Raw genomic sequence first — 19,384 nt, 5'->3', positions numbered from 1 at the left:
GTATGCATTAACCATGTTTACTGTGGTAGCCAAGGCTTCCACACTTCAGCTAGGGACATTTTTCTGCCTCTTCCATATTCTATGGCTGAAAACTATTTACTTGATTGGAAAGTTAAATAATAGTTCTGTCTTACATATTTTTCCCCCATTCACTTTCTGAAGATCAAATATAAGTATGCTCTGTGTTATGCTGACAAATGCTAAAAGTCGCCACTTTTCCCTCCGACTCCCCAGTCTTACAGAGTTAATTGTTTGTGTCAAGGGAGAAACAACACCACTTTTTCTTTTTAGAAGTGATATTTCAAAATTGCAAGGCCCAACTCTTTGAAGGTCCTTTCTTAAACAGTCTGGAAAGCAGTTTCTAGATCAATAAAATTTCTGGAGAATTTCATGTCTTCATTGTGTAAATTCACTCAAACAGAAAATACCAGCAAAGAACCTGGGGGATTAAAAGTGTATGAAGTGCTATATAGTTGCTATGTCATGCATACATGAGTCTTCTGTATGAAGACCTTACCACTTTACTGTAGTTTGACTATCACTTGTGCATAGCACTGAAGAATAAGTTAGAAATTTCCTCTGTAGATTAGAACCCAACCTACTGTTGTGTCTGGAGAGGTGTCATTTCTTGCTTTTTGAAAAAAAGCCTCTTATTTAGGTGCATCTAGATGCCCCTAGATTTAGTCTGAAGTTTGATCTACCCATGATCTGAACATATGCAAGCTTTCTTTGCTATACCAAATGAAGACCAAAAGCCTACTGGGGAGGAGAGCATGCTGGCACAGGATCAATGCTAAAATTTGCATGGCTCCCTGCTGGCTTGGGCTGTGAACAAAGTGACAGTAGCCTAGCTGTAAAACACCCGGATGCACTTTTCTGTTTGATTTAAAGAAAAATTCCTATCTTTATGGAAATCTTCAGGGGAAAAATAATAGTTTCTCTCTGAAATATAAGGACATAAAGCCAAAGACCTCCAGGCTGTATCAATGAAGTTCAAATATCTGATCAGGTGATTAATGCCAGAAAAAAGCTTTGTGTTTTAGAGAGGAAAGCGCCTGCTAATATTCTTTCTAGACACCAAGAACAAATATCTTGCCCAAGGACAAAAAAGATGTCTGTGGCAATACCAGAAAAATAGTCAAGATTTTATGTCTGGATTCTGGGCTTTAACAGTGGAGAGTCTTCTTTGTCTTTCTTATTCAATGTGACTAAAATATTATTTAAGAACTTTCAAAGTGATGTCTTCTGAAACATTAAAAATGCTAATAATTAATTTACAGTAAATTAAATACATTTCATACTGAATTTATTCAAAAATCATGAAGTTGGTTAAGATGTAGTTTGGTCTGTCTATGAGTCAGATTATATGGAGAGCAATAATATTCTCACTTGTCTTTCTCCCCTGCCTAACTACCTAAAGAGCAGCACAATGGGAAAAGCAGAGTGAAAAAAAAAAAAAAAAAAGTCTTTAGCTCTAGCCCCTATGTAAGGGGTGAAATCCTGAGAGATATTGGCCTGGTAGTGAGTACTTTCATTAGAGCAGGGCACAGCAAGGAGGCAGATCATATATTCTTTATCTTCATGCAGACTGGGGCAGCAAACCAGTTCTTTGCTTGGGGCAAAGCCACAGATGAGTCCAAAGCCAACAAAGTCCATCTGTCTTATGTATAACAGATTGGCCAAGTTCATAGTGCAGATTTACACCATGGGCTATAATAGTGATGAAAGACTGAAACATAATGCTACTCACTAGTTTAAAATTGCAACTTTCTTAAATATAAAAATGCTAAAATATTCCCACCCCCTCACCCCACACCCCACCCCCCAAGCATGGGAAAAAACAATCCAGGTGTAATCAAGGGCCACTGAAAAAGATGCAAAAGTTATCATAGTTTGGAATATGGTTTTCACCTTTGGATGCTCGGCCACAGAATCATGGTTATTCTTACTCTATTTCTGCCATTGTTAATCTTGTCATTTATCTCTGCAGTAACCTAACTCCAAAAGAGAAATAGAACAAACTTCTTTCTCAGGACCATCTTCTGAATAACTCCATGGACAAGAAAGATGGAGTTAAAAATTTTATGTTATTTATTGGCAACCAAAACAGGGCAGCTCATGGCAATAAATACTTCACTGTAAAGCCAAAGGAGATTGCCTATTTCTCTTCCACTTCAGTTTCAAGAGTAAAGGTCACTCCTGCCCTTGGATCTTCCCTGATTTAGTGGAGTTTTAGGAAAACTTCACTGTAACCTTGAAGTCTATGAAAACTCCAGTCCCTAGAAAGCAGGAATTTAAAGTCAGGTTCTTGTCATTAGCAGTTCTTATAGGAAAGATAAAATGCTAGAAATAAAATAAAAGATAAAAAAAACGCTCATTTTAAGTAGCCTGTCATTAAGGTTAAAGCACCTAACCTTTCCCATGCACTGAGTGGCAGCTACAATGTGTTTTTGTTTTCTAGTACCTGAAGGTGGCTGATTCCCCCTTTACCTCTACTCTAAGACTTCTGAACTATTTTGGAATTAAGACATTTTCCATGTTCAGCTACATAACAGCTGAGGATGGTTTATTTGAATATACTTCTAAGTAAATTCTGAGAATATATTTTAAAACATTGTCTGCTTTCTCCACTGCAATACACTTACATAAACTTACAGTTTTTATAATGCCATATAGTAAAATTTCTCTAATATTACCATATATTACAAAAATAATTGAGTCGGTAAAATTATATCTTACCACTTGTTTTTCTGTAAATGAAGAAAAGGGTCATTTTTTTAATATTATGATTAGTTATACAGTCTCTGGATATTTTGATTTTTTTCTGACATTCTTTCCTCATTTCTTAAAGTTTTTCACATTGTTTATGCCTATTTGGGCTCAGGACGGTTATTTCTGTAACTGAACTCACCATTCAGTTGAAGTCCAAATCTCATATTCCACATATGCAGCCCAGCAATCAAATCTTCCACAAAGCATCCGTGGTACCTTGGGTTGTCTTATATATTTTAATTCCTTCTCTTCTTCTTTTTTTAAACAACACACTTTCACTTTCTGTGGTTACTAGACTTCTCCTAAAGGCTTCTGTGACCATTTTCCTTAGCGTTATTTTACTGTCTGCTCCTACAGCACCTGAAATATCAAATAAATATCTTATATTCCACTTCCCGGCAGTATTACTTTCAGTACCCTGTCCCCATAGTTTCCACCTGTTTCTGACAATTAATTTCCTGCATCTGCTTTACTGGCAATCCTGCGGGTTTTTTTTGTTTGTTTATTTGTTGTTGTTGTTTTTTTTTTTTTTTTTTTTTTAACTTAGCACTTTCTTCTTGCATAGGCCAAAATCCAGATGGCATTCCTCTATATTTCTAATGTTCTCCTTTGTCTTCTTTCTCATGATCTCTAATGAAGGCCAGACTTCCATAAAAAATGAGAAAATGGGAGAAATTATATCTAATCCCTGTTAGAAGCTGCTACCATTCAAGAAGACAGCTGCAGAAAGATACTACAAATGGCATCAACTAGATGGAGTCTAAGACCATGTGGACTGAAGGAGCAACCTATTTTTTCCTCTATATTTATCAGCTTTATTTCTCTAAAGATTTTTGTCTTTTTACCTCTTTTCTCTTTCCCATGGGATCACCTACCAACATCTGCTTCCTTGTGAGCCTATGTTCCATTTCTGCACTTATCCTCATATAGTAAGCTCATTTCTCTGCTGTATTTATCACCAGCAGACTTTCTGCCTTGACTCTGGGGACACAGATTTCTTTCTGGCATGATAAAATCTTCCCTGTTTGTTCCAAGATTATCTGTCAGTCTTGAATTGCTTGAACAACATTTTTACTCCTATACTTTATCTCATCCCCACAAGCTCACATCTATTTCATCCCCCACATCTGTAATCTTCAGACCTATTTATCTATGAGATCTACCAGGTGACACCTAATGTTAGATGTCACCTAAGGATAGCACACCTGTGGCTGTACTACATGCAGATTCTTCTTGTCTCTACCCCCTTTAATTTCTGTTGCTGTTACCTCACTTGTTGACGTTGTCTTCCATTTTATGTAAGCTAAAAGAAAATCAGAAAATCCTGGAAACGCTATTTGTTAAAATGGTCCTTTTGCTGGTTGATATGTCTGTGAAACATTCTGCTTAGGTCAGGCTTTTTTCCTTTTTGAGCAACAGGGACAATTAACTCTCCATCAGCTACAATCAGAGATCTCCCTTAGCAAGGAGTCCTCTGTCCTATTACAAAATGCAGACTCAACAATCCCCAGCCAAGTTCTACCATCCTACCTACAGTCAATTTACTTCACTCCAGGAAAAGTGAAGCTCATCGAGGACAAGATACCTAAATGCACTTTTATTATTATTTTTTTTAAAGTATTCCTCCCCCTGCCCTGCCCCGCCCCAGCTCAAAGCAGAATTTTCTGTTTTTTAGGCTGTTTACTATCAGATTCTGTCAGTCTTTGATCAAAGCAATGAATTCTATTTACTGTCTCATGAATTATACTGAGCTTGACAAAGACTTTGTCAGAATTTGACAGACTCTACAATGAAAAGTATTGGGAAACTGCAACCAGAAAAATCTAGCAAAGCACTGGACAATCAAAAAAAAAAAACAAAAACAAAAAAAAAAACACAACATACAAGTCTTTATCTGAACAATATAAACTATCCCACCCACTCTCACTGTTAGACTGTTTCATCTTCGAGTTCAACATGTATGATGTTTGCAGATACCCCATGCATGTTATCTTGCGTGACCTTGATTTGTAAACTGATGATTCATCCACTGCAGCATGATCTACTCACTGGCAGGTTAGCTGGCCTCTGAGTTGTCTACTGGTGGGGCAGTCTAACAGATTTCCTGCTTCCCTGGGGAAAGGATAATGGGAAATTAAACGTTTCTGAGAAAAGACCACCAAACCACCAAAAGAGCACTGCACCATGTGTTACATTCCAGCAGATTAAACCATGGGCTACTGCTAAATGTAGCTATAAAATAGGAAACCTTATTTATCATTTCCTGCTCAGATTTATAAGATGACAAAGAGAAGAAAATGACAGTAGGTCCATATGAAAGAAATTCAAGTGTGATATTTTTACCAGCCAAAAGAGGGCCACGATAGTGTGTTTGCAGTACGTCAAACCAAACTGAGCTGGAAGAGTTGCCACAAAGAAACGTGTATTAAAAATGAAAATCCATATTTTTCTATGTGGCAGAAGCTCTAGAATACTTTATTTATTAGAATTATTTCAGAAGATTGGGGCAGCTGAATGACATTGGCACCTCCTTAGTCACAGCAGGATTCTGGCATGCTGTTAGCATTAATATTAATTTTGTCTTTTACAGTGGGTAATTTTGTAAAAAAAATACATAAATATAATGATTTCTCTCTCTCTTTTTTATACTGAGATTTCTCTCTCTCTCTTTTTTTTTTTTTTTTTTTGCTGGTGGTGTGATCTGCTTTGTTTCACTTGCATGTATTCCTATCCAGCTCTAATGATGAATATACTTGGCTGTTGGCAGGTGTACATATATACTGTTGAGCTGGATGTGGAGTTGATCATTCTCTTTTCATGGTTATAAATTGAATTCTTCTGAGTGCATGTTGCAGTATTCACTTTTAGAATCCAGGGAGTGTTCTGTGACTCAGATTCCTTTGTATCTATTTGAAAAGAACAGAAATAAAGTGAAGACACAAAATCTAAACATTTCAAATTATAAGACTGAATTTACAACTTTTACCTCTATGGTTTGGATGCTTTAAAGAAAAGAAGTTTCCTAAAATTGCTGACACCTCTTTTTTGATAGCCAATGCCATTACAAACTTTATATTACTAAAAAGACAGAGGAAACTAAATAAATGTGATGCTTCTATTATTCTTAAAACACTAATGTATAAGTAATTATTTGGTCTACAAACCTACCATCAAGTGCAGTCTGTTAAAACTAATATTGTTCTGAAGAACGTATGCAGACTCTGGTCTTTGAACTTAGCTGAAGCAGTAAATGAGACTTTTCAAAAAGCCATTGCTATTTAACAAAAGCGTGAAATGTTCCCTTGATTAATTCTATGGGTTTTATTATTAAATTCAGCTGAAGCAGGATCACATTGGAGGGAAAAGGTCCTGTCACTTTGGTCAAGAGACAATGTAGAAAACTAGTCATAAATCTCACTTGCTATTTCTGTAACATTTTATATGACATTATTTAGTGTCACGTATACCCTATCTTATACCAGAAACAGTTCCAAGGCTGTTTTCCTGGGGCAGCCCTACTAGCTCAGTTTAATATAGTTGTACTGTTCCTCATAGTTAAATACTTCATAGAATCACAGAACGGTTTGGTTTGGAAGGGACCTTAAAGATCACGTAGTTTCAAAACCTTTTCCATGGGCAGGGACACCTCCCACTAGGCAGAGTGCCTTTTAAGTATGCCATCCCAGGTGTGCTGTATTGACATTACTTTCTCCAGGGAAAATGTATAAAACTATGGATGAGTTTCTGAGGGCAAAAGTCCTCTCAAGAATGTAGAGAAGATTAGAGAAAGAAGCAGGTGCATGAAAGACATCATAATGCATTTCTGACAGAGTGATGATGACAGCTTTCTGAATGCTGTCAGATAGAGAAATATTTGATGTCATCAATAGGCATGCAAGGAAGAAAAATGCAGATACAAGGGGAAAGAAGTGGTTGAGGGAATAGAAGTCATTAAAGGGATTTAGGTGAGGCACATGGGAAAGCACAATGGAAAAGATAGAGGGAGTTGGGCTGACAGAGAGAAAAGAAAAAGGCATGTGCCTGCAGATAAATAAGGGTAGGACAGTAAATAAAAGGACTGGACTTTTATTGAGGAACAGCTATAAGACCAGAGTATCATAATTAAAACTATTGGGAAACAGAAAAGTTAGAAAAGATAAATCCTGAATGCCTCCATCTATGCAAATTTTGTACTAGTGAGTGGAAGTACCAAGAGTAACTTTTTATTCCTCACTCACATGCAGACTGCAGGGTAAAAACAGAGGAATCATATTAGAGAAGGTTTAATTTATTTACAAGTATTTGTTACTAAGATTTGATACTGTAACTAGAATATTTAAATTATTGGTGGTTTCATTTTAATTACACGTAGAAAAATATAAAACAATCTGGTTTTGAAAACCTGTGAGTGGCAGCGGTATGGAAAACAAGCAGCAGTAGCAGCAAGTACTAAAATTTGCACAGGTTTATAGATTTCTGGCTTCATTAAAAGCGAAATACTAGCTTCATCAGTGTTGGGTTTCCTAAGTAAGAATATTTGCTCAGATTTTCAGTGCAAGGCCAATCTACCCAGACAGCATCTGATTGTCTCTTGAAACCACAAAGATGAGAGGTATAAAGAAAGTGGAAAGTAAAAATAAATAAATAAATAAATAGCCCAAACTTACACCAGACACAGACTTTTAGATAATTTAACTCTCACTTGTATGAATATCAAGAAAATAACCAATGTTAGTATGTGAAAATAGTAGGACTAATAGTTAACACTAATCTTTACAGGTTTAGGGCAGGACTATGAGGAACAATAAATGGCTTTTGTAGTTGATTAAATATTAATACACAGATGAAACATTTAATAATCTCACATGTTCATTACAACTATACTCCACTACCTTGAACACACTTCCTGACTGAAAAAGGATAACACAAGGAGATTAAAAAAAAAAAAAAAAAAAAGAATATTTCTTCTGTTAAAAGAATGGTGTTGCCTAACCTTACTGATGATCCTCTTAAAATATTTAGTATATTTTGTGAAACATGGTATGTCGAGCTAGCCTCCAAAAGTACAAAGAGCACTTTCATTTCAGCTCAGGTTTGCTCTGGTCTAAGAGGTGCAGTTTGCAAAAGGCCCAAGATATTGGGTATAAAGATAGGTAATGTTACATCTCTTCTTGAAAGGGTTCTATCACCAATCCACGGGGCTGATGTTGATCAAATATATCATACATGTTTTATATGTCTTTTCACAGGTGCCATCCCTGTTTGTTTGTTTGTTTTTTTTCCGTTGTTAAAGCCTTTTCCTGAGGCTTGTGCCTATTGGTATTTCAATTGCATTTTAACAGGTAAAACTAAATTATCTTGAACTTACCAAAAGCACTGCAGCTTTTAATGTATCTGTGTAATAGATTGTATGGATTCTTACAGAGGAATAAGAAGCAGCTGGTTCTATTCTATAAGGTGAGTGGGTTTAGAGTTTGGGATCAGAGGTTTGATTCCCAGCTGGCTGATTTAAACAGGCTTCCAGCACAGAAATTAGCTTACCTACAAGTGTAAAACTCTACAAATGGACAGGCTTTCTAGGAGGCCATGAGTAAAAGAGTGTTCCTTTAGCAAGACAGCAAGGGCATTTATGCTGATGTGAAGGAGGGCAGAAAGTCTCTCTGTTCTGTTCTTCAGTGCATTGAGCAAAAGAGACCGTGCCAGTGTGTCTGCCAGTAACTTCTGGTCCTGGCTGGCAGAAGGTACCACCAAACTATGACATGAACATGGAGACAGAACATAGCTGCATAAACATTTAAATAAATACATAAGTTCTCTTTCACACTCGTTCATCTGGCTGTCCTTAAAAAATCTGCATTCTAAATGTTAATGAAACACCAACTTTCTGACATAGAAAGCGAATTTTGCAACCTAAAACCCACAGATAACAGCATGATTTTGCTACAGTTGCAATGTCAGTTGCAATGTCTTTCTTTAACTGGAAACCATATTGGGTCTCTATATTACAATCTTCCTGTCAAACATAATTATATTAATGCTGAGAATCAGATGGCAACACCTCTCCTGAAAATATATTCTCACCTTAATAACCACTTACTCTTTGGTGTGCTCTGGTGTAGCTGAAGTGTTGTGGTTCTCCACTGTCAGAAAACCATGATGCTGCAAATTCTGTGCAAATGGCCACTATGTGTGTTCAGCCCATTTTCACAGCTCTTTGGAGTAAGTGACATGGGACACACCAGCCATACTGCTTCTGGGTTCATCAGCACTGGTTGGCTTTCTGTATGATGGACCATCACAGGCATGACCCAAGAGCCACCCAATACAGGACGGGGATCACAGTGGGATGCTCTAAATGTTTTGGGGTTGATGCGCTAAATAATTTAAGTCAGAGCTGTCTGTGATTCAAGCTACGCTTTCCCTTTCACCACATCTCCTGTAAAGACAAGGAAATTAATTCATGATATTTTAGTTAGAATTAAGACTACAATTAAGTGATTAAAATTACAATTATTTCTTAAGCATATCAATAAGAATGGCAATTAACATAATGAAAAGTACTTTAAGAGATTAAAATAATAACAAAAATAAAAACTGTACACATAAAGAGACAGCAAAAATTGGTTATAATGAAAGTCAAATTAGAATATAATTGAGTTTCCGGAAGTCTGAATGTGACTTATCACAAGAAGTTTTTTTGACATTTGAATATGTGTTTCCATTTAACAATCAGCATCCATAATTGCACATGGCCATTTAAGTTCATGTGAGCTTAAAAAAAGAATCACGTTCCTAATGTAAAATTAGCTAAACTATGTGGAGAGCCTGTTTTGCCTTCAGAACTGGCTGGAAAAACAATCTGTCAAGAGTTTCTTGATTTCCAGAGATGTGTTTAGCTCCAGGGGGTGCCTTTGTAAAATGTCATCTACTGGGAATGTGATAGCTCAAGATAAGGATTTACATTAAGAAAAGAAGGATGTAACATTTAGAGACCATTGATGGAAGTGCTAACTGGATATAGATAAAAACAAGTTACATGTGTCTTTGCTAAAGAGTCTTTTCATTCATGATTACTTTTTCCATTTTTTTCCTGACAGAAAAAAATCTCTAGGTTTATTTGATGTGCAGCATAATTTCTTTATATTACAAAGCCATCAAATCTTTAAAAAAAAAAAAAAATAAAAAAATTGAAAAGCAACATTTTTGCTATTTAAAAGAAACTTTGCATTCTCCCTTTAGTTTCCACAAAACTTGCCTGAATCAGCAAGGCATAATGTTAAGATTTTGTATATGCCTTGTTCTGCAGAAGGTTTCTCATGGTGCCCTCCTCCTCATATATAAAATCATTGTAATGTTTATAATTTACTGATGTCACTTCTGGCATAATAGCCAAAACTACCTTCTCACAGAACATCTAATTCCCTGCCAGAAAAGGTGAAGAAATTGTGTTTCTGCTATGTACACCAATATGCACAGTCCATTTAGTGAACATATATCTGGATGTTAAATGTCATCACATAAATTAAATGAAAAATAAATATATATATATAAAAGGTACAGTATTGCTAAGTAAAGTTAATTCAAGATGAAAGTATCTTCTTGAAAAATAAGATGTACTTAGAGAGATGTCTAGTGTAACAATCAGATTTATGCCAAACATATGAAATAGAGAATGTTTTTTTCAGGTTTTGTTAAAACATGAACACTGGCAAGATTGGAATAAAAATGAGAATTGCTAGAAAGATAGAAATCTGATAAGCTCATCAACTACAGTAACCTGTCAGCACAGAATTACATGGACATTCTTATTCACATCAACAATAATGAAATATTGGTCTCTCTACTGTAAAAGTTTATCATGGAGGGTATTATAACATTGTTACAGTGATAGCAATATCACCGTAGTGTAATGAACTTCTAAACCCAGAGCTATTAGATATCTGATTTTATGGCACTTGGCAGAATAAAAGAGCAAGTATTACATAACAGATGCCAATCCTTTTTATCTTGAGAGCTAAAATGTAATGATGTAACTGAGCAAAAGCAGCAGAAAAATGCCACACAGGTAATTTTAATGCTTTGCTAGACTTGAAGCTAATAGGAAATAGCTTTTTTTTTTGGGGGGGGGGGGGGGGGGGGGGGGGGGGGGGGGGGGGGGGGATGTTTTTTGACAAAACTGTCACATGCAGAACAGCTGGAGTATGGAATCCAACCAGACACAGAATTCCAGAGCCAGAAATGTGTTAGCTCTGTAGTGAAAATGTACATTATTTTTAATTTTTACAAGTCAGACCTTTATCTAAAAACTACTTTAAATAATGGAAATGCAAGAAGTCATATTCATAAATACATCTGCACACAAGCTTTTTTTGTTCTTTAAATGCAATTGATACAATTATTCATGTACATTAGTACTTCCAGAATCTGTGGTTTAGGATAGTTTGCTTTTTTTTTTTCCCTTTTCTGTCCTCTTAAATGATTTCAAAGTCACATTTAACCTGGGCCCTGTCCACCCAATTTCAAAAACTTTGACTCTCAAAGCCTTCATTCAGCTGCAACATATGCCAGAAAACAATAAACTCTATGGTGTTGCAGTTTTTGTGGCTTAAGATTGTCACAGACCAACAGATTTTAGTCTGGGCACAGGTCTGGAGCACAGAGCAAGAAGGTGCCTGATTTATGCATAAAAGACAGAAGTCTCAGAGGAGAGCTGTTTGCCCATCTTTTCTCCAGCTATTTAAGTTCTCCTATGACATGTGGAAGACATGCATCTAGTTCTGGCTTCCCTCTGGTGAAGTTCAAACCCATATTACTCACCTCTTGGAAGAGACACATAAAGACTACCCTCTAATGGGATATTGAAGCTCATACACCACTCAGGCTAGATTCCACTTAAAACCCACTACAGTAGCTCAGTGCTTTTAGGTCTCTTCTAATATATGCTGAAGATCAAACCCTACATTTCATATTAATATATTAATATACAGATTTTCATTTATTCCTGTGAAGTCATCTTGATTTCCTAATTAATGTCAGTTCATGCTAAATAATACATTACTGTGTTTTAAATAAATGGTTGTACTTTTGTGCCAAAATACCCAAGATTATGGGTTATCCAACAGTCTTTCAAAGCCTATGGAAAGCAAGATCCCTGAAATCTTTAAAACAAACAAACAAACAAAACAAAACAAAACAAACAAAAAACATACTGAGAAGAAATATACAGAGATAGATGAGAAATTAAACTGTCTAAAACACATTGAAGACAACCCGATGTTAGGATATGATTTAGCATACATAGCTAAATATAATGCACTGTTGAATTAATACATCTGCTTTTTTATTGAAGACCTTAGTTTGTAATGAAGTTGCTTTAAATAAAATATTAATTCTTTAGAGAATAGTTTTATACCAAAACTTAACTCAAACGTTAATTAATTACTCTGTTTTAAAAGAAAATTACTGATTACATTATTTCTATATATTTATGTATTTATATATACATATATTGCAAAATATAATTCCAGACCTGAAAGTGAACATGTGCAAAAGCAGTATTTCATAACTAAATCAACAGGCTAATTTATTACCAGCATTCAGCCAGACAATTCAATTTCTTGCACATTACTTATTTTCTCATAATATTCTTCCCAGATATCAGTCAGATCCCATATTTATTCATTGAGTTTTGTGGTATTTGATAAGTCAGTGATTTCTCCATTACAGTAAAATGAAAAACAAATTTCTTAACTTTTAAAATTTCATCATATTCCTCTTGGCAGAATTATATACTGAATACTTTGAAACCTTTAAAATAATAATCATTAAGATTTAACTCCTAGATACATCGGAAGTGAACCCTTTATCACTGCATTTTATCAGCTTCCAGACAGTGCCTTTTCAGACTGCCTGACAAAACATCACATTTAGAACTGCAAAAGATTGAGACCCTGGAAATATTTTCTTCCTCTCATCCAAGGTGCATGGGGTCTTCAGTAAAAATTCAACCCTAGTATAAATAATTCCAGAACTGTTTCCCAGTATGTTATGGTTTCAAGTATAGGAAAGATATATGTTTGTTCCTTGTTCCACTAGGGTTGGGGGGAACGTCTCCAAACAAGCCTTGTAAAAGTTCAGTTACAAAGCAAATCATGCTGCCTCATACATCCTCCACAGGGATGGCAATTGTTCACAAATTGGTTCTCTGGCTATGTTTTACAAGACTTTCAGTTTGGTTACATAACTTCTTAATTATGTCCTCAGAGGTAGGGAGTGTGCTTTACACAAAAGCCATTTTGTCTTCAGTTCCCCCATCCAGCTGAAAACCAAGTTTTTCATGTGATGTGTCTCTCATATGCTCCCAAACACTGAATTTTACATCTGGGTTTTATAACACTGTATTGTTTCCACTTCCACACCTGACCTGTGTATGTAGAACTGCTGTGAAAACTGTCTCTTCACAGCAGTCATTACTAGGGGGAAACATTTGTTTTGCAATAGTTTTCTTAGCAGAACCTAAGAGCTTGTCTCTGTGCTGGGAGAATTTGCTGTACCTCCCAAACCTTGCCATGGATCAACCCACATTCAACTATTAACATATGCTAATTCCAGCTGCTTTGGCCAGTCAGGTGAGAATTCCTAATGAGAAATTCAGAAGCGGAAGCTTCTTAAACCATCTCCCAGCCACAATTAATGCTAGTCCTTTTAAAGCTGGCAGTCCACTTTCAGCAGTCAGTTCAGCTGTTAAGTTCAATCTTGCCCATGAAATACAGCAAAAACTTTGCACAGTCAGACACACATTTCTGTGGAGCACATGAAGCACAGTACAAAGCCCCGATCCACATCAGTTATAACTTCAGCCTAAATGTAAGCAGGTTTTCCTTGCAGATCTATCATGCACAGAAATGCTATTGTAGGCTTTAAACAGTTACATGCTTTTAGAAAAGACATATTCTAATTTGTTCATAATATTATGTGAAACCACTTTTTTCTAGCTTTCTCAATTTTTGATTAACTGTTGAATAAAAAAAATAAATTAAAAAAAAAAAAGTTTGTTTTCCATTAGTTTAGTTTGACTTGAAACACACACAAAAATGTGCAGGTGTCACATGCAGCTATCTTTACTCTCTCTTTACCTGGGCCAATTAAACAAAATTTGCGACACAACATCAGTGTCATTGTGACCACTTAGGCCAAGCATCAACAGATATTTCATGGGAGCAAACCCTGCACTCATTTAGAAAATTCACAGATAAAGCTGTTGCATGTGATAAAACAATGTGCTGATGTTCAACTCCTTCAGCAGACACAGTGGTGAATGGTAAAATAGTCTCAAAAATATTATTTTATGGTATTAATATTTTCTATAATCATTATCTCAATTTATTAAAGAAACAAAGCAGAACTACAGCAAAACTGTTCTTCCCTTTATAGGCTTTTAGTAATTTTCCTTGGGCATAACAACTTATTTGCTTGAGTCTAATTTTTGATGGATTCTGGACTAAAATCACTTTATCACATAAGCAATTCATTATATGACTCATAGTGCACTCATTTAGGGTGCAAAAAGGTCATGATTTTTAGTTTCCAAAGAAAAACACTACTAGCATGCTTGTTGTAATCAATAAAGGCAGTTTAATTAAAATTAAATCTCTAGCACAGGTGAGTGTGTACTTGACAAATGACATTTAGAAATGTGCTTTAGTTTATCTACAGATAAGCGTATCAAAGTTGTTTTTCATAGTTTGAATGCAAGAAAACAGAAGAAATTGGATCTTTTTCTTTTAACTAATTATAGAGAGAAGATATAATGTTGATGTTCATCCTGAAATCAATATAAATCTGGTTAGTAATGAAGTTGTTAACAGTAATGGGAGATTTGGAGCCATGGAAATGTACCGTTAGCTATTTTATGACCAGGGAAGTTCTCTTATTCATTGACCTATCAATTATATATATATAGACATAAAGCATAGATTGCACATCAGGTTGGGCATCAGCTTTCTAAATCTAGTCATAAGGTTTTTTTTCTTTTCTTGCGTTGCTGAGGCCATTATTCAGTTGGTATAATCTTTTTCCAGTGAACAGTTATTGAAATTTGCAGATTTTATAGCAATGCTTTGCTGATACGGCAGCTAGATAATCTCGTGTGTGTATGTTCACATTTATGTATTGATGAGAGGATTTATTTAAAAAAAAACAATAAAAAAAAATTCTATAGTCCTTCAGATTTGCTTATTAGTGTATTCTTATTCTGAATGACTTCTCATAATGGACATTATAAACGATCTTGGCAGTTAACTAGGAAATGTTAATCAAGGGTTTTAATTAACAAGCACCTACAAATTGTCCAACTTGTTTAATTTTTAGATAACCATCTTTCTGATTTAATTATTAGAACTGTTTTTACCAACCACTCAAAGACAATGTATTGCTTACTTAGTTTTATATACTGTATTATCAACGATTTTTCATCATTGTAGTAAATAATAATAATTCTATGTATAGAACATCAGTTTAGTGGTCTATTAAAAAACTCTTAATAGTTATACTTTCAAAGTATCTGTTAAGTATCACAAATCTTAATACGGAAAAATTATGCATGGAGAGAAAAGTCTTGTGGGCCTTGCTGCAGCCTTGAGAAGATTACATTGGTAACACATGGGGAAACAGAAAATGTCAGATTTAGAGCTCCACTTGTTAGTACAACATAAACCATCTATGCATTTTTTCCAAGAGTGTTGAAGGAAGAGTTCCTATCAGAAAGAGAGGGTGTCACTCTCATCACACAATTAGCACACCCTGGTAGTATCCTGTCCCATAATGAGCATTAGTGTCCTATTATTTCTGTCTTACAGTTCCTGTCGTTAGTTTACAATCTGGGCTCCAGACTAGATGGCAGTCTAACTATTTTCTTACTGGTCTTTCTATTTTTTGAGGCATTTAACTGAGGACTGCCTACAGAATATGTCATTATTATGGGAAAACATGGGATGAGAGAACAGAACAGGAGAGAGACCCCGTTCTCCTGCCATTTAAATTATACACTGCTTTCAAATCAACAGGAAGTCTAAGAAGTTGTTTAGACAAGCTCTTGGGACAAATTTATATATCCCAGGCATAGAGCAAACCAGGATTAGAAACATATGCAGTTAATTTAAACTACTGAGCTCTTCTCTTCCTCTCATCACCAAAAGCAGATTTTGTTCTGTGCTGTTAAGACATGGGAATGGGCTTTACCAATGCCAGCATGACATGTGCGTATGGCCATGTCTGCACTGAAAAGTGCATCCTCCCCTGGGAGGGCATAGACCCTGGTCTTCCTCTCACATAGTGCAGACTGGATTCAGTCTTTTATGAAAGCTTTGGAGAACACAAATCAATCCTGGTCTGGTCCAGCCCTCATCTGGGTGCCTGTGGCCCCAACAGGTTGTAATTCTTTCTTTTTCTTTACATTTTCTTTGCCACACTACAACTTACTGAGCAGGGGAAGTGGAGGGGGAGATGTTAATCTCTTCTCCCTGGTAACCAATGACAGGACATGTGAGAATGGCACAAAGCTGCACCAGTGGATATCAGGAAAAATGTCTTTACTGTGAGGCTGGTCAAACACTGGAGCAGGCTTCCTGGAGAGGTGGTTGATTCCCCATACTTGTCAGTGTTGAAGAGGCATTTGGATAATGCTGTCAATAACATGCTTTAACTTTTGGTTAGTCCTGAAGTGGTCAGGCAGTTGGACTAGATGGTCTTTGAAGGCCCCTTTCCATTGAACTATTTTGTTCTGTTCTATTCTACTAAATTTTATTTTCTGTTCAGCTTGTTACATCTGTGTTGTAGTTATGTACAACAGGAAATTGAGAGTTTACTACAATTCATATCATGGGGTGTGACATGAGGTACCTTGGTGGGCACATGTATGAATGAGTCAAAGGTCTATTGGACAATTTTTGGAGACCTGTGAAGGTCAGGCAGAAAGAGACCCTGACATAGCTTGGTCATCATATCTATCTCAGACACTGGGAGAACCAAACCAGTCCAATGCCTGGACTTTGCCCCAGAGGAGACCACTTTCTTCAGCCAAAAGGGAACCCAGGGACAAAGTAACATTTTTCTAAATATCAGAGGACTAAAATTACATTTCCCAACTCTTTATGTTATTATTTACACCTTTTCTGAGTAGATGCAAAATGCTACATAAACATAACTTTTTAAAACTCCTATGTTACATAGGTGTAAACGATTCCCAACAGAAGCTTGGCATCAAGCAGTGGACACATTGCACAGAATGAAACAGAAGAGCTTTTATAAATAAATTGTTGAAAAGAATTTAACAATCCAATGTGGACCAACAACGGTACCAAACAGAGCTATAACTTCTTTACTTAGTTTAAAAGGATCATATTATGAAAAATACTCTTCCATAGTGTCTACTAATCTTTTAACTGCATCTTACTGAAGTTTCAGCACACCCACATTCTTAAGATTGTCTATGGATGTACTATTACTTTTATGGCTACAACGACAGTTTTTTGTTGTTGTTGTTGTTGTTTGTTTGTTTGTTTTCTTCTTTTGCATCAGACAGAGCTCTGGACTATTTAATTGAGTTTTCAAAGAAGAGGTGTAGATTGGAATAGATAAATCTCCACAGTACCCAAATCTGAACTGCTCACTTAAAAAGAAAGAACAGAGGGAATTTTTGAAACTCTCACAGCTGTCTAAAATCAATGCATGGAGCAGATTTCTGGAGTGTGGGGTGAGATGGTGTGCACTGAAGAAAGAGAGATTTGCAGGTGGCACAAATCTCTATACCACTAATAGAAGTGAATCCAAGGCAATTTTTTGGGAAGGGAACATGTATTCAGATCATCTTAGAGGAGGAAATTGAATATAACTCTCCTGCAGGCTAGAGGTAGGTGTTGAAATTCTAGGAAAAGGTGGGATTTGATGCACTCCCATGTCTTCATGATTTTTAGTGTTTCCAGCATTCTTTTGATAGTCTTGCATTACTGCCTAGTTAATGAGGTGTCTAACTATGAATGGTGGGTGTCGTCAAATTTTTTGAGACCTAGTATTCAAACACCACATCACTGGCATTGTGACGGCCGATTCACAGTTATGGATTAGTCTGGAAACTGACTAATTTTTGAAATATATTTTTTCAGTGCTGGGTGCATAGAATGTGGTCATTCAGGGTTTCTCTTCATCAAAAAGACACAGATTCATTGATATCCTTAGGAATTCCCACGAGGCCAAATGAACTAGAAAAAGTCTGTACATACTTCTGCCATAAGATAGGACAATAACTTATAGAAAACACAGACTTCAGTGAAATAGAACTTAAAAATTATTGGAGACAAACACCTACTAAAACGGAACAGCCACCTTTTTTTTTTTTTTGGTGTGTGTGTGTGTGTTTGTTTGTATCTCAATACAGCTGCAATCAATTTCATTTTGTTTTCTTTCTCCTAATAGCTAGGAATATGATTATCCCTCAGAGAAAATCTTTCAATCAAACCACATAAAAGCACTTCATCTGAGACACTGGTGTCTATGAACTATTGTATGAGCATGTTAATGTGCTTTTGTAGCAATAGATAAGGATAGAAGTGTGTGGTCAGAGAGGCCAGAGTCGTTTATAAAGATTCTTTGGGGACTAAGAAATAATCTATTCGTTAACATAAATCACAAGCTGATAAACTGAAAATAAAATCTTCTTCACAGGAATGAAGAAATCACCAGACATCAATGGAATTACACTTGGTGCACTTATGTATAATTTAATAGACAATAAGGAATGTAGTAATTGATTCTGGAGAGGATGAGATTTGTCCAGATGAATCTTTTAAAGACAAAAGTATATTTCACCCCATTAATATCCCCAACAGCAGAGCCATGAGCAGAGGAAAGCATTGAAATAAAGATAAGTTTGAAGAACCTCAGCTCAGGATAGTTTAAGAAATTCATAGCAGTGCTGGTGTAGTATTTTTGTGTTTTTCTAGCAAAACTCATTTTCTTACTCTTTTTAAATGTTCTGTTTAATCATAATTGCAATAGTCAATTAAAAAAAAAAAAGAGAGAGAGAACATAAATAATGTGATTTTCCTATCCTTGATGTTTAGAAGTCACTGCTGCCCACATATGTTGTTTTTCCAGTTTATTTGCCTTTCTTTATGAAAGCAGGGATTTCCAAAATAAATCTCTAAGTGTATTTGCTTCTCTGGAAAATAAAATCTTCCCTCTCTTAAATGGAGTCTCTTTCTGACTCCCTTGTGAAAATATTCTGTGGGTCTCAGATCAACTCAGTATCAAAAAAATTAGCCCTCACCCTTTCTAGTCCAATTTGTCAGACCAAATATTTTTCTGCTGTAATGAAAGCTAATACAAGACTAAAATCCACATTTAATCAGCTAATATAAGACTGAAACCTGATATTAAATAAACTATATGGAAAGAAAAATCTACAAAGATATTGACACCAAAGTCTGGTGTGATAGATAAGTACTGTAGACTAGTCTACTTGAACTGTGCCAAACTGATTTTTTAATCCAATATTAGATTCTAGAGAAGCATTTTTTTCCCTACAGTTTCTCCCTTTATCACCAAATATTTATTT

At 35.8% G+C, this 19,384-nt stretch overlaps 1 long non-coding RNA gene across 1 annotated transcript in view; it reads right to left on the bottom strand.

Annotated features, from left to right (window-relative positions):
• Positions 1-848: 848 nt before the first annotated feature.
• LOC106032374 (uncharacterized) overlaps positions 849-19,384 on the bottom strand; it is a 44,529-nt gene continuing 25,993 nt past the window's right edge. The window contains exons 9-12 of the long non-coding RNA XR_010831170.1: positions 8,870-9,208; positions 4,822-5,678; positions 2,912-3,132; positions 849-2,279 (exon numbers count right to left, since the gene is read on the bottom strand). This is a non-coding gene — a long non-coding RNA (uncharacterized lncRNA). The remainder of the gene's footprint in view (positions 2,280-2,911; positions 3,133-4,821; positions 5,679-8,869; positions 9,209-19,384) is intronic.

This window comes from Anser cygnoides, chromosome 4, assembly GCF_040182565.1.
Source record: "Anser cygnoides isolate HZ-2024a breed goose chromosome 4, Taihu_goose_T2T_genome, whole genome shotgun sequence".
Lineage (NCBI taxonomy): Eukaryota > Metazoa > Chordata > Aves > Anseriformes > Anatidae > Anser > Anser cygnoides.
Note: the sequence above shows the minus strand (reverse complement) of the source record. Positions and strands in the feature narration are given on the sequence as shown.